Source organism: Trichosurus vulpecula, chromosome 4 (genome assembly GCF_011100635.1).
Source record: "Trichosurus vulpecula isolate mTriVul1 chromosome 4, mTriVul1.pri, whole genome shotgun sequence".
In the NCBI taxonomy this organism is placed as follows: domain Eukaryota; kingdom Metazoa; phylum Chordata; class Mammalia; order Diprotodontia; family Phalangeridae; genus Trichosurus; species Trichosurus vulpecula.
Window position 1 is genome coordinate 113,120,728 of NC_050576.1, and position 14,481 is coordinate 113,135,208.

The window sequence follows — 14,481 nt, forward strand, 5'->3', positions numbered from 1 at the left end:
AGAACAAGGTTACTTTCCTTAAATGTGATGAAATCTCAGGATGCTTATTATGGATAGATATCTATAGAGACAGATTGATCAAGTATTTATTAAGCATTTTCTATGTAGCAGGCATCTTGGTAAGTGCTAGGAATAACACTAACAATTCAAACAAAAACCAAGATAGTCCCTCCCTTCAAGGAACTTATGTTGTGATGGGATGAAACAACACATAAAGGGGTGTTGGAAGGGGGTGGTAAAAGCAGAACCCATTGGGGGCTCCGTTAGATTGTAAATTCCTTGAGAACAGGGACTGTCTTTTGCCTCTTTTCCCCAGAGCTGAGCACAGTGTCTGGCACAGATTATCAATGTTTATTTATTGACTGATTGATTGATTGTGGAGAAGACTGCAGGAAGTGACATGGAGGCTTGCTTCCTAGCAAGAGAAGCGAAAGATTCTCCCACCTAAATCCTAGCTTAATAAAGATAATTACAGCTTATGTGCTAATGCCTGTTGCAGAGGAAGAATGGAAGCTCTTTGAAGGCAGGGACTATTTTGCCTGTCGTTGAAACCCCAGCTCTTAGTACAGTGCTTAGTACATGGTAACTGCTTAATAATCAATTGCTGATTGATTGAAACTGTTTTGATTGTTCTGAGAATCTATGCCTTCCTGGCATTTGCAGCATTTTCTCTTGTAACCCAGAAAAGTTCAGATAATAGGGCCTGATTGCACTTAGCATATTGAAGTTATAAATTAAGTTCCAAGTCTTTAGATCTCTGCAGTAGTCAAGATTTTGAAATTGGGATCCCAAGTTTCTGAACTCTAATTCCTGGAGCCTAAGATTAGAGGTGGGATTGCATTGATTGCCATCAAATAAAGCCTTCTAGGCCCTGACTGTATTTGATAAGCATGATAAATTTGGAGAACAAAGATGATTGTATCATTAAATAATCCAATATACTTTTAAAAATTGATGGTGGCAGAGAAGATGATGAATTTGAGCCAAGTTTAAGAATGAGCTATTTTAATGATTGAATTAGCAGAAATAGTACAGAATGATAGTATTTAGTATGCTTTGAACTCCTTTATAAGAAGACACATAGACATCTTTTCCTTTCTCTAGTTCTTGTCTTGTGATAAAGTGGATGGACCTAGCTAGCAGTTTAGGATTCAGAAAATTTCCTTAAAACTGTGTATGTAGGGGGCGGAGCCAAGATGGCAGCTGGAAAGCAGGGACCAGCCTGAGCTCCCTGCCGAGCCCCTCCAAAAACCTATAAAAAATGGCTCTGAACCAATTCTAGAACGGCAGAACCCACAGAACAGCAGAGGGAAGCAGGGCTCCAGCCCAGGACAGCCTGGATGGTCTCTGGGTGAGGTCTATCCCTCATGGAGCTGGGAGCTGGGAATGGAGTGGAGCAGAGCCCAGCCTGAGCGACTTGGACCATCCAGACCAGAAGCCGGGCTGAGGGGGCCCTAGCGCCCTGATTCAGTGAGCTGCGGCAGTTACGAGACTTCTCAACCCACAAACACCAAAGACTGCTGAGAAGGTTAGTGGGAAAAGCTGCGGGAGTGGAAGGAGTTCCGGTTCAGCTTCCAGCCCTGGGGGCAGCGGAGGTGGGGCAGCTACGGCTGCTGCTGCTTCCGGCTCCAGGCCCACCTGGTGGGAGGAATTAAGTGGCGGATCAGAGCAGGGGTGCACAGCCTGCCGAAGATCTGAGCCCAGTTCGGGTTGGGGGTCCTTGGGGAAGGAGCAGTGCTGGTGCGGCAGAGCTGGCACCTCCCCCCCAAACGTGGAACATAGAACTCCGTAGTCTACAAGCAGTCATACCCCACTGAAAAACTCAAAGGTCAAGTTAGTTGGCTGGGATTATGGCCAGGTAGCGAAAACGCACCAAGATTCAGTCTCAGACTCTGCATTCTTTCTTTGCTGACAAAGAAGACCAAAACATACAGACAGAAGAAATTAATAAAGTCAAAGAGCCTACAACAGAAACCTCCAAGAAAAACATGAACTGGTCCCAGGCCATGGAAGAGCTCAAAAAGGATTTGGAAAAGCAAGTTAGAGAAGTAGAGGAAAAATTGGGAAGAGAAATGAGAAGGATGCGAGAAAACCATGAAAAACAGGTCAATGACTTGCTAAAGGAGACCCAAAAAAATACTGAAAAATATACTGAAGAAAACAACACCTTAAAAAACAGATTAACTCAAATGGCAAAAGAGCTCCAAAAAGCCAATGAGGAGAAGAATGCCTTGAAAGGCAGAATTAGCCAAATGGAAAAGGAGGTCCAAAAGACCACTGAAGAAAATACTACTTTAAAAATTAGATTGGAGCAAGTGGAAGCTAGTGACTTTATGAGAAACCAGGATATTATAAAACAGAACCAAAGGAATGAAAAAATGGAAGACAATGTGAAATATCTCCTTGGAAAAACCACTGACCTGGAAAATAGATCCAGGAGAGATAATTTAAAAATAATTGGACTACCTGAAAGCCATGATCAAAAAAAGAGCCTAGATATCATCTTTCAAGAAATTATGAAGGAGAACCGCCCTGATATTCTAGAGCCACAGGGCAAAATAGAAATTGAAAGAATCCATCGATCGCCTCCTCAAATAGATCCCAAAAAGAAATCTCCTAGGAATATTGTCACCAAATTCCAGAGCTCCCAGATCAAGGAGAAAATACTGCAAGCAGCCAGAAAAAAACAATTTGAGTATTGTGGAAACCCAATCAGAATAACCCAGGATCTGGCAGCTTCTACATTAAGAGATCGAAGGGCTTGGAATGCGATATTCTGGAGGTCAATGGAGCTAGGATTAAAACCTAGAATCACCTACCCAGCAAAACTGAGTATCATGCTCCAAGGCAAAATATGGATTTTCAATAAAATAGAGGACTTTCAAGCTTTCTCAGTGAAAAGACCAGAACTGAATAGAAAATTTGACTTTCAAACATAAGAATCAAGAGAAGCATGAAAAGGTAATCAAGAAACAGAAATTGCAAGGGACTTACTAAAGTTGAACTGTTTTGTTTACATTCCTTCATGGAAAGAGGACATGGATGATTCATGAGACCTCAGTATTAGGGTAGTTGAAGGGAATATGCATATATATATATATGTTTATGTATATATATATAAGTGAATGTGTATGTATGTATATATCTATGTGTATATATATGTGTGACACAGGGTGAGTTGAAGATGAAGGGAAGATATCTAAAAGAAATAAAATGAAATTAAGCGATGAAAGAGCATCATACTGAGAGAGGGAGATAGGGAGAGATAGAATGGGGTGGATTATCTCACATAAAGGTGGCAAGAGGAAGCAGTTCTGTGGGAGGAGGGGAGAGGGCAGGTGAGGGGGGAATGAGTGAACCTTGCGCTCATCAGATTTGGCCTGAGGAGGGAATACCATACATACTCAGTTGTGTATCTTACCCCACAGGAAAGAAGAGGGAGGAAGAAAAAAAAATAAAAGGGGGGGGGATGATGGAGGGGAGGGCAGATGGGGGTGAAGGTAATCAAAAACAAACACTTTGGAAAGGGGACAGGGTCAAGGGAGAAAATTCAATAAAGCGGGATGGGTTGGGAAGGAGCAAAATGTAGTTAGTCTTTCACAACATGAGTATTATGGAAGGGTTATACATAATGATACACATGTGGCCTAGGTTGAATTGCTTGACTTCTTAGGGAGGGTGGGTGGGAAGGGAAGAGGGGAGAGAATTTGGAACTCAAAGTTTTAAAATCAGATGTTCAAAAACAAACAAAAAAAAGTTTTTTGCATGCAATTAAAAAATAAGATACACAGGCAATGGGGTGTAGAAATTTATCTTACCCTACAAGAAAGGAAGGGAAAAGGAGATGAGAGGGGAGGGGTGTGATAGAGGGGAGGGCTGACTGGGGAACAGGGCAACCAGAATATACGCCATCTTGGAGTGGGGGGGAGGGTAGAAATGGGGAAAAAATTTGTAATTCAAACTATTGTGAAAATCAATGCTGAAAACTAAATATGTCAAATAAATAAATTTAAATAAAAAAAAACTGTGTATGTACAGAGACCAGGAAAAGAGAGAAGAACCTCAGGGCAGTGAAAGTCTCATTTAACAAATTCACCTGTCAGTGTTTCTTGTAACAGCCTTGTTAGCAACTGGGGTAGACTTCAGCCTTCATAGTTAACCCTCCCTTCATGTGGGAATCACAAAAAAGTTGAGTTTCTTTCCCATTAAATTCCCACAAATTATTGCATTTCAGTACTAATCACTTCAGCTATCCTACTGTAGCTGTTCTGGACATGATACCATAACTTCTGTGGTGAGCAGGAACTCATGAATGGTTAACTCTGGTCCTGGGAGAATCTGATTCCTTAAAATGAGCAGCACACCTGGTGTAATTGACCACAGCTGCAGGATAAATGTCTCTGTTTCACATGGCTAGTTTCTGTAGGTGCCTTGGGTTTTTGCCATGATGTAGTAATAGCCTTTTTCATTCTCAATCATCTCAGGCTTTCTTCCAGCTTGGGGGAAAAATACGTGCTTAAACTTAAAGCTTAAAACCGTTTCTGGTTGCTTCCTTTTGTCCTGTTTAACACCAGCTTTTGTATATATGGAGTAATGGAAAGGGCCCTGATTTCAGAGTTAGAAGACCTAGATTCTGAAACATTACAGCATGTAGGAGCACATCCTCGGAACTTGCTGGAGCCAAATGTTCCCTGTCTGTGAAACTCGTGATGCCTTGTCTTGCAGCATTGTGGTGAAGAAAACTCTTTATAAACTTGAAAGTTTAACCAAAGTGTGAGTTGTAACATTGTATCAATAATGATTATGAGTGATAAAATTATTACTTCAGGAATCTCTCAGGATCATAAAGTTGGAAGCTGTAAAGTTGGAAGGAGCCTTTTAGATTTTCTAACTGGCTCTAGATGTTCTTATTATTAGCAACTTGGGTAGACTCTAGGCTTTTTCCTTCTTTCACTTGGAGAAGTGGATTTCTCATTTCTCACCAATTATTAATTTGATTTCCAACCTTAAGAATCATTTAGACTTTATTCCTCTGTAGATTGTAACTCCTCCTATAATTTAGGAGATTGTGTTGGAGACTTACTGTGATAGAAAAATTCATTCACTTAATGCCAACCTGGTGATGACCTTCTTCAGACTTAGCCAGGCTAGTCCCTGGGCAGCAGAACTATGGTCATAAGATACAGTTGTTAAGGATTTCTGGAGCCACCTAGTCTAACTCTCATTTTACAGATGAAAAAATTGAGACTTAGGGTGGTTAGGTGACTTGTCCAGGGTCACCTAGCTAGTAAAAATCTGAGATAGGATTTGAACTCAGGTCCTCTAACTGCAGAGCAGGGGCTCTTTCAACTCACATTCTTCCTCTCCTTACTAGCTGAGCAGTTCTGTTGACCTCATATCCTCTCATCATTGTGACTCACCTTGGTACCTTTCTAGCCTGGTAAGACCTGAGGGCATAGCCTTTGAGGACCCAGGGTCATTTCCATGCCATGATGAGGCATTAGAGTAGGACTTTGGGGAAATAAAATTGTTCACTGAAGCAGTTACATGGCATAGTAGATCAAGTGTGGGACTTGGAGTCAGGAAGAACTGAGTCTGAAGACTGATTTTGACACTTATTAACTGGATGCCTCTGGGTATATTACTTAACCTTTTAAAGCCTCAGTTTCCTTTGTAAAATGGGTATAAATCTGTAAAATGCATATAAAAATAGGACCTAATTCATAGAGTTGTTGTAAAAAACAAATGAGATAACATATGCCAAGTGCTTTGAAAATTGTATAGGGCTGCACGCACGGTGTTCCAAAAGTCTTAGTGTAGTTTTAAGTTATTAAAACTTCAACAGTTATAACAGTAATACCAGCTAACATACAGGGTGTTCCAAAAGTCTTAGTGCAGCTTTAAACCTCAATATCTTAAGTTCAGTAGCTTAAAGCTTCACTAAGACTTTTGGAACACCCTGTATGTTAGCTAGTAAAATTGTTGTTGTAATCGTAATAATAGTAATAACAGAACCAAAACAGCCTTGCATGCAGTTCAGGGGATAAGGCTGATACTTTTGATTCCTGTTTGTTATAATTAGTGTAGCGTCCTGGATGAGTGTATTTCTTTAACATAGATTTTTACTCTGCAGCTCTTTGCAAACTTTCTTTATGGAATCTCCTTCTATAGGAATTTTCTGCCTCTAATGCTCCTGCCCTTCACCCTCACCCCTTTGCAAAGTATCATTATGGTTTCTGACTCATTACTTTGAAAAATGTGTGTCTTTCATAGGTCCTCTGGATATAGAAATGCAGGTAAAAGCATTAAATGTTAGGATATCATGTTGGGAAAATTTTTAAGAAGTTTAAAAAGTAAGCTTTTGTGAAATTTTAGGCAATTAAAATTTAAACTTATTTTCTTTAAATAACTTATTTTATGGGGAAGTCATTAGGAATCCAAATGGTTTTGTATTGCCCTGAGGTTCTATAATCAGTCCCCATATAGGAAACACTTATAATGTACAAAGCATTGGGACAGACTTAGGTGTAAGGTCTTGCCCTTGAAAAGTTTACAGCCAAGTTGAGGGCAAAAGCAAAAAAGTTAACTATACAGATAGATATGTAAAAGAAAATAAATGCCAAATGAGAAGTCTGAGAGAGTAAATTTCTTTTTTTTAAAATAGTCATTCATTCATTCATTCATTTATTTTGCAGATGATTCTTTTTTTTATTTAATGTTTTTAGTTTCCACAAGATTTTGAATTACAAATTTTCTCCCCATTTATACCCTCCCACCCACTCCAAGATGGCATATATTCTGATTGCCCCATTCCCCAGTCAGCCCTCCCTTCTGTCACTCCACTCCCCCATCCCCTTTTCCCTTACTTTCTTGTAGGGCAAGTTTTCTTTCTATGCCCCATTGCCTGTATATCTTATTTCCCAGTTGCATGCAAAACAACTGTTTTTTGAACATCTGCTTTTAAAACTTTGAGTTCCAAATTCTCTCCCCTCTTCCCTTCCTACTAAGAAGGGAAGCTAACTTCCCACTTGCCTAAGAAGGCAAGCAGTTCAACATAGGTCACACGTGTATCATTAAGCAAAATCCTTCTACAATACTCATGTTGTGAAAGACTGACTATCCAGTCCCCCTTTATTCAATTTTCTACCTTGACCCTGTCCCTTTTTGAAAGTGTTTGCTTTTGATTACCTCCTCCCCCATCTGCCCTCCCTTCTATCATCCCCCCTTTTTATCTCCTTCCTCCTTCTTTCTTCTGGGATAAGATACCCAATTGAGTGTGCATGTTATTCCCTCCTCTAGTCAAATCCCATGAGAGCAAGATTCACTCATTCCCCCTCACCTGCCCCTTCTTCCCTTCCAATGAACTGCTTTTTCTTGCCACTTTTATGTGAGATAATTTACCCCATTCTATCTCTCCCTTTCTCCCTCTCTCAATATGTTCCTCTCTCGTCCCTTAATTTTATTTCTTTTTAGATATTATCCCTTCATATTCAACTCACCCTGTGCCCTCTGTCTATATGTATATGTATATTCTCTTCAGTTACCCTAGTACTGAGGTCTCATGAATTGCACACCTCATCTTTCCATGTAGGAATGTAAGCAAAACAGTTCAACTTTAGTAAGTCCCTTATGATTTCTCTTTCTTGTTTACCTTTTCATGCTTCTCTTGATTCTTGTGTTTGAAAGTCAAATTTTCTATTCAGCTCTGGTCTTTTCACTGAGAAAGCTTGAAAGTCCTCTATTTTCTTGAAAGTCCATATTTTGCCTTGGAGCATAATACTCAGTTTTGCTGGGTAGGTGATTCTTGGTTTTAATTCTAGCTCTATTGACCTCCAGAATATCATATTCCAAGCCCTTCGATCTCTTAATGTAGAAGCTGCTAGATCTTGTGTTATCCTGATTGTGTTTCCACAATATTCAAATTGTTTCTTTCTGGCTGCTTGCAATATCTTCTCCTTGATCTGGGAACTCTGAAATTTGATGACAATATTCCTAGGAGTTTTCTTTTGGGGATCTTTTTCAAGAGGGGATCAGTGGATTCTTTCAATTTCTATTTTACCCTCTGGCTCTAGAATATCAGGGCAGTTCTCCTTGATAATTTCTTGATAGATGATATCTAGGCTCTTCTTTTGATCATGGCTTTCAGGGAGTCCAATAATTTTTAAATTATCTCTCTTGGATCTATTCTCTAGGTCAGTGGTTTTTCCAATGAGATGTTTCACATTGTCTTCCATTTTTTCATTCCTTTGGTTCTGTTTTATAATATCTTGATTTCTCATAACATCACTAGCTTTCACTTGCTCCAATTTAATTTTTAAGGTAGTATTTTTTTCAGTGGTCTTTTGGATCTCCTTTTCCATCTGGCTAATTCTGCCTTTCAAGGCATTCTTTTCCTCATTGGCTTTTTGGAGCTCTTTTGCCATTTGGGTTAGTCTATTTTTTAATACTTTTCTTCCGTATTTTTTGGGTCTCCTTTAGCAAGTCATTGACTTGTTTTTCCATGGTTTTCTTGCATCTCTCTCATTTCTCATCCCAGTTTTTCCTCTACTTCTCTTACTTGCTTTTCCAAATCCTTTTTGAGTACTTCCATGGCCTGAGACCAATTCATATTTTTCTTGGAGGCTTTTGATGTAGGCTCTTTGACTTTGTTGACTTCTTCTGGCTGTATGTTTTTCATCTTCTTTGTCACCAAAAAAAAGATTCCAAAGTCTCAGTCTGAATCTGAGACTGTTTTCACTGCCTGTTAATGTTCCCAGCCAACCACTTGACCTTTGAGCTTTTTGTCAGGATATGACTGCTTGTAGAGTAGAGAGTACTTTGTCCCAAACTTGAGGAGCTGCATTGCTATTTTCAGAGCTACTTTTACACAGCAAGCTCTGCCACACCAACACTCCTTGTCCCCCAAGAACCGCCAACCAGGAGGCCCAGATCCAGGCAGGGCAAAGCAGACTTTGCACTCCTGCTCTAATCTGCCACTTAATTCCTCCCACCTGGTGGGCCTGGGGCGGGAAGCAATTGTATCTGTAGCTCTGAAAGCAGCCTCAGAGATGCACCACCAATGCTGCTCCCCCTGGGGTGGTGCCCCACCGGGAACACCTTTCACTCTGTCCCAGCAGCCTTTCCCACTAACCTTCTCTGTTGTCTTTGGCATTTGTGGGTTGAGAAGTCTGGTAACTGCCACAGCTCAATGATTCATGGCCCTCAGGCCTGCTCCGCCCAACTCCCTGTCTGGTTGGTCCTGGTGCAGCCCACGCTGGGCTCTGCTCTGCTCCCAGCTCCATGCGATAGTCCCTTCACAGCCACCATCCAGGCTGTCCTGGGCTGGAGCCCAGCTTCTCTTTGCTATTTCATGGATTCTGCAGCTCTAGAACTTGTTCAGAGCCATTTTTATAGGTGTTTGGAGGGGAGCTTAAGCAAGTCCCTGCTTTCCAGCCGCCATCTTGGCTCTGTTCCCCCCAGACAGAAAATTTCTTAAGAATTTTGGGAAGATATGGAAATATTTTTATATGATTGCACATGTAAACCTATATTAGATTGCTTACCATCTTGGGCCGGGGAGAGGGAGGAGGAAGAAAAATTTTGAACTCAAAATCTTGTGAAAAATGAATGTTGAAAAAATAGGATTTTGATTAGAGAACTAGGCTGAGCAATGGTTTGGGAAGGCCTTGTAGGAGGAGGGATTTGAGCTGAGTCTTTGACATTTGGAAACCTAAGCTAGATGGAAAGGATAGAGACTTTTTGGTGGTGATAGGGGGAACACGAGCAAGGGTTTGGAGGCAAAATTGTGCACCTTGCTTTTGGAGGGTCATTGTAGTGGGAGCACAGTCTTGCTTATGGAGATAATAGGATATAACCTTAGAAAGGTAGCAGAGGGTGAGGCTGTGGAAGGTTTTGAATGTCAGATTAGAGTTTAGATATTATCTGATAATAAGTGGGGATGCCCTGAAAGGTTTTGAAGGGAGCATGTGAGTGATATGATAAGAACTGTCCTGAAGTGGACATCCAGGATGGACTGAAGATGAGAAATGCTGGAAGCAGGGAGAGCTGTTAGAAAGTGAATGTATCAGTTAGGAGGTGGTAACAAATCAAGACATTGCCTAAACCAGGACATTTTCTAAATTAGGACTGTCTGTGGGGGAAAAAATGCCTTATAGCTCTTCCGCCTCGTTTTTGGTAGCCTTGGAAAACCAGGAAGGGATATTCTAGGCAGCCTGATACAGTGAAAAGAACAATGAATTTGTAGGCAGAGTACCTGGGTTCAAACCCCATGTCTTTAACTTCCTACTTGTGTTACTGTGGGTGAGTCACTTCATCTCCCTTGGCCCCAGTTAACCTCGTCTGAACAGTGATGGGATTGGATTGGATGACCTCTAGAGTCTCTTCTGGCTCTAAATCTATGATCCTCTTAGCTTCTGTCCTTTCACTAATAGGCCTCCCTGACTAACTCCATCCCAACATTTCAGCCTTTACATGTTTTTGTTGTTTAGTTGTGTCTGACTGTTTGTGATTCAATTTTGGGATTTTCTTGGCAAAGATACTGGATACTAGTTTGCCATTTCCTTCTCGAACTCATTTTACACATGAGAAACTGAGGCAAACAGGGTTAAGTGACTTGCTCAGGGTCACACTAGTATCTGAGGCCAGATTTGAACTCAGGGAGATGAGTCTTGAACTCATGAACAGAGCTAGGACTGTTTTATTTCCTTTGTATTTCTGTCCAGCACCCAGGACAGGGTATGGGGCACAAAGGAGCTAAATGCATAATTCTTGGATATTTTTGTTGCTGATTTGTAGGGAAAGAAGGAATTAATGAGGTTAATAGGTGCCAGGCTTTTAGGATCCACCATAATTTTCCCATTTGCAAAATGAGCAAAATGGAAGTTTGTGGGAGAGATTCATTGGAGTTAATGAGCACATCCTTTGCTAATTAGAAGTATGATGTTCTTCATGATCCACGAATGTCTGTATTAGAGTGTAAGCTCTTAGAAATTGGGGATCATGTTTGCTAGTTTTGTACAATGCCCAGCATAGTGTCTCTTAAAGACAAAAGCTCAAGTCTTTTTATGATAGGAAACCCAAGTTCCTGTTCCCTACTCACCGTTTGCTAGTTGTAGAGCCTTGGGTAAATCATCTAACCTCTTTGAGGTGTGACTTCCTCTTAGGTAGAATAGGGATAAGATTTGTTGCACTGCCTATTTCAGAATGATTGTGAGAATCAAATGAGAAAATCCATGTGAAATTTCTGCACTAGTAAAGTACTTTGTAAATGTGAACTGCTACAATTTAAAAATTCCATTAATCAAATATTCATTCCATGTGTACTACATACAGAGCTCTGTGCTGTGTGCTGGATGGAGATACAGAATTTAGATAAAACATGGTGCCTGCTCTAATGGAACCCAAAGTCTGAGAGGATAATGTTGTTTATAATTGTTTTAGTTGTTGGGCTAAATTATGAGGCAGCCCTGCCCCTAAACAGGGCATTGCATTGGGTTTTAGCCAGAGCCTAGCTCAAAATGCCTATTCCTTAGGAAACCCTCCTTGACTCCAGGATGGAAGTAATCTCCTCTCAGAGTACTTTGTACTTCTTTTGACAGGTGCATTCTGTTGTAACCCATGGAAGATCTGATGATTTTTCCCCCAATTCCCACTCTCACAGATAAGTCAGGTCCCAGAGCAAGACTACATCTCCCCCTCAGGGCTGTAAAGGTATCCCTGAGGAGACAAGGGGTGATGCTTTAATATGATTGGTTCAAGTCCCTATTGGTGATTCCCCCACCCCAAGTTTATCAGTTTAGTCAGGTGACCTTAAATAGCTTAGGGGTAAGAATAGTTGGTATAAAACACCCCCAAAAGTCTGTGACATGCTCTGTCAATAGTATACACAGAGTCCAGGGGGAAGTGGGCTCAAGCTTAGGGGACACGTGGAAAAGGTAGCTCCTGTTTGCTGAAATTCCTTTTCTTCCATTCTTGGGGTGCATAGTGTAGTAGGCTCCTTGTAGATACGTGAATTTATGTCTGTTCTATCTTTGCCTCCAAATATATACACTGCTACTGGCTTATCTGGGGATGCCACTAGGACACTGATGGGAAGATGAGAAGTCTCAAATCTGCTGTGCTCTTTGTAGTCCTCCTCTGGCCAACATGTGTGTGTGTGTGTGTGTGTGTGTGTGTGTGTGTGAATGTATGCCTGCATGCATTTAGATATGTATTTAGACCCAAGACCAAAGTTGAGACCTTTCCTCTTCCTCCATCTTCACTCCTCTGTTGGTTCACTTTGTTCCTTTTCAGAAGTTTTAGCTAGAACAGAATGCTTACTCCATTTTCTGCAGTTCTCTCTTTCCAGATAATTTGATCCTTTTACACAAAACCCAGAGGACATGATGAAATCCCTCAGCCAATTGTAACAGACTTCCTGTCTTGTGTCATTTTTGGGGGGTCTAAGGCTTATGATTGATTAAGTGTCTCATCACTTTAAATAGAGGAGGTTGAGTAAATCAATCAACCCCACCCTTACATTACTTTATTTCTGTACCTCTCTTCCTTGTTAAACTATATAATCCTTGAAACCAAGGTCCATGACCTAATAATAATAACTGACTGTGATATAGGCCTTATTTTTACATGTAACATAGGTACTTCAAGTATAACCATACCCAATTTATAGATGATGAAATTGCGGCTCAGAGAGGTAAAGAGATTTGTCCTTATTTACAGAACTATCAAATGCCAAATGACAGGATTTAAACCCAGATCTTGATTCCAGGTCCAGCATTCTATCCCTTCTACCACAATGCCTCTTGCACATTTATTGCTATAGCAGTTGCTCAATAAATGACTTGTGCATGAAGAGAATGCTGTTTCATTTTTGTCTTTTGTCTCAGTACCTAACTCATATAGATGCTTAATAAATGTTTGCTCATTGACTGAATGAACTTTTAAGGGTTCTCTTATTAAATGAAATCTCAGCACAGTTGGTGTTGTTGAGGGACTTTCAAGCAAGTGCTTCTCCATGGAATAAATCTTTTCCTGACATCGGCTTTTTCCCCCCTGGCTTGAATATACATGCTGTAATGTGGTTCTTGTTTGTACATTCCTGGGCTCTCATAGCATAGACAAAAGAGGTTTGTCATTGAGAGGCAATGGTGTGGGACAAAGAATCCTGCATGTGGAGTCGAAGACCTGGGGATCAGATCTTGGCTCTATTAACTGACAAGTTGTATGACCTTGAGTATTTAATATTTAAACTCTTATCCTTGGAATCTTCACCTATAACATGAGAGGGGTTGGACCATCTAGATCACTTCTGCAGTGCCCTTCAGGTCTATATGTGCGTGAAACGATGACATTTCAGGAAAGAGGCCCCGTCCTTTGCCCCTGAACATGAAAGGGCAAGGCTACTTTGTTCTAATGTTGGGGAAATTAAGTGTAAAGTCCATGGAACTGTTGCTCAGAGGGGAAAGTTTGTCAATATTTTTACAGCCTAAGTCAATATATCTGTAGTTTGAAGCTCTTCTCTTATACTTGTGGGCTTCGTTTTTTTAGGCAGGCAGTTTCCTTGAAGTAAATATTTTAAATGGAAAAAAGCATGAAGTTCGGCAAGCAAAGTTTTTCCTTTAGATGGAACCTTTTTTTTTTTTGTCATACAATGAATCAGTTATGCAAGCAAGACTCTAAAGTCTGTTGGAATCTGCTCTGTTAGACAGGATGTGAAAGCTGGAAGGGACCTTAAAGGTCATTTCATCTACCCCCCTCATTATACAGACGAGACGACTGAGGCTCACAGAGGTAGATTGGCTTATGTAAACCCAATGTTTTTGGTGCCAAGTCCACTGGCTTCCCATTAATTGAGACCCTATAGCAGTTTTCCAGGGCCCTGAGTGGACTGTATAACTTGTGTTTCTGAAGCTTTGCAGGATACTTACTGTGTGACTTATCCCCACATTAAAATGATGCTCATAGTGGGGAGGGAAAGGAAAAAAAAAGAAATTTACATGATAATTTTGTTGTATATTTGAAAGGAATAGCAAGTTGTGCATAGTGGATTTGCAGTTTCATGTTCAATCATCTTTTTATTGTACTATGTCATGGAAATGCTTGTTTTATTGCATAAATTAAAAATTAAATAAAATTTAAAAATGGTGCTTGTGTCCCTTTGCATCACTAGAAAGTGCTTATAAAACTAAGAGTTTTAGGTGTGGTGAATGGGATATTTTCAGAGACAAATATTTACTTATTTGTCATCTTATGCATTGCATATAGGAGGCATTTAATAAATCCTAGTTGAATTTAAGTTGATTCTTATTCTTTAGAGTTTTTTTCCCCCGTACTATTCCCTTTTGCAGCAATGGTATTTTATTGATACTGACTTTGATGACTGGATATCTGCGCAGTGCTCTTATCCAGTTCTAGTAATGCTACATAGGTAAGAAAGAAAGAAATACACAACTCCTGTATATTAGTACAGTCAAGCAAAGCCCG

General features: G+C 40.4%; 1 protein-coding gene across 1 annotated transcript in view; it reads left to right on the forward strand.

Annotated features, from left to right (window-relative positions):
* HHAT (hedgehog acyltransferase) overlaps positions 1 to 14,481 on the forward strand; it is a 551,233-nt gene that overhangs the window by 82,635 nt on the left and 454,117 nt on the right. The gene's annotated exons all lie outside the window — the stretch shown is intronic.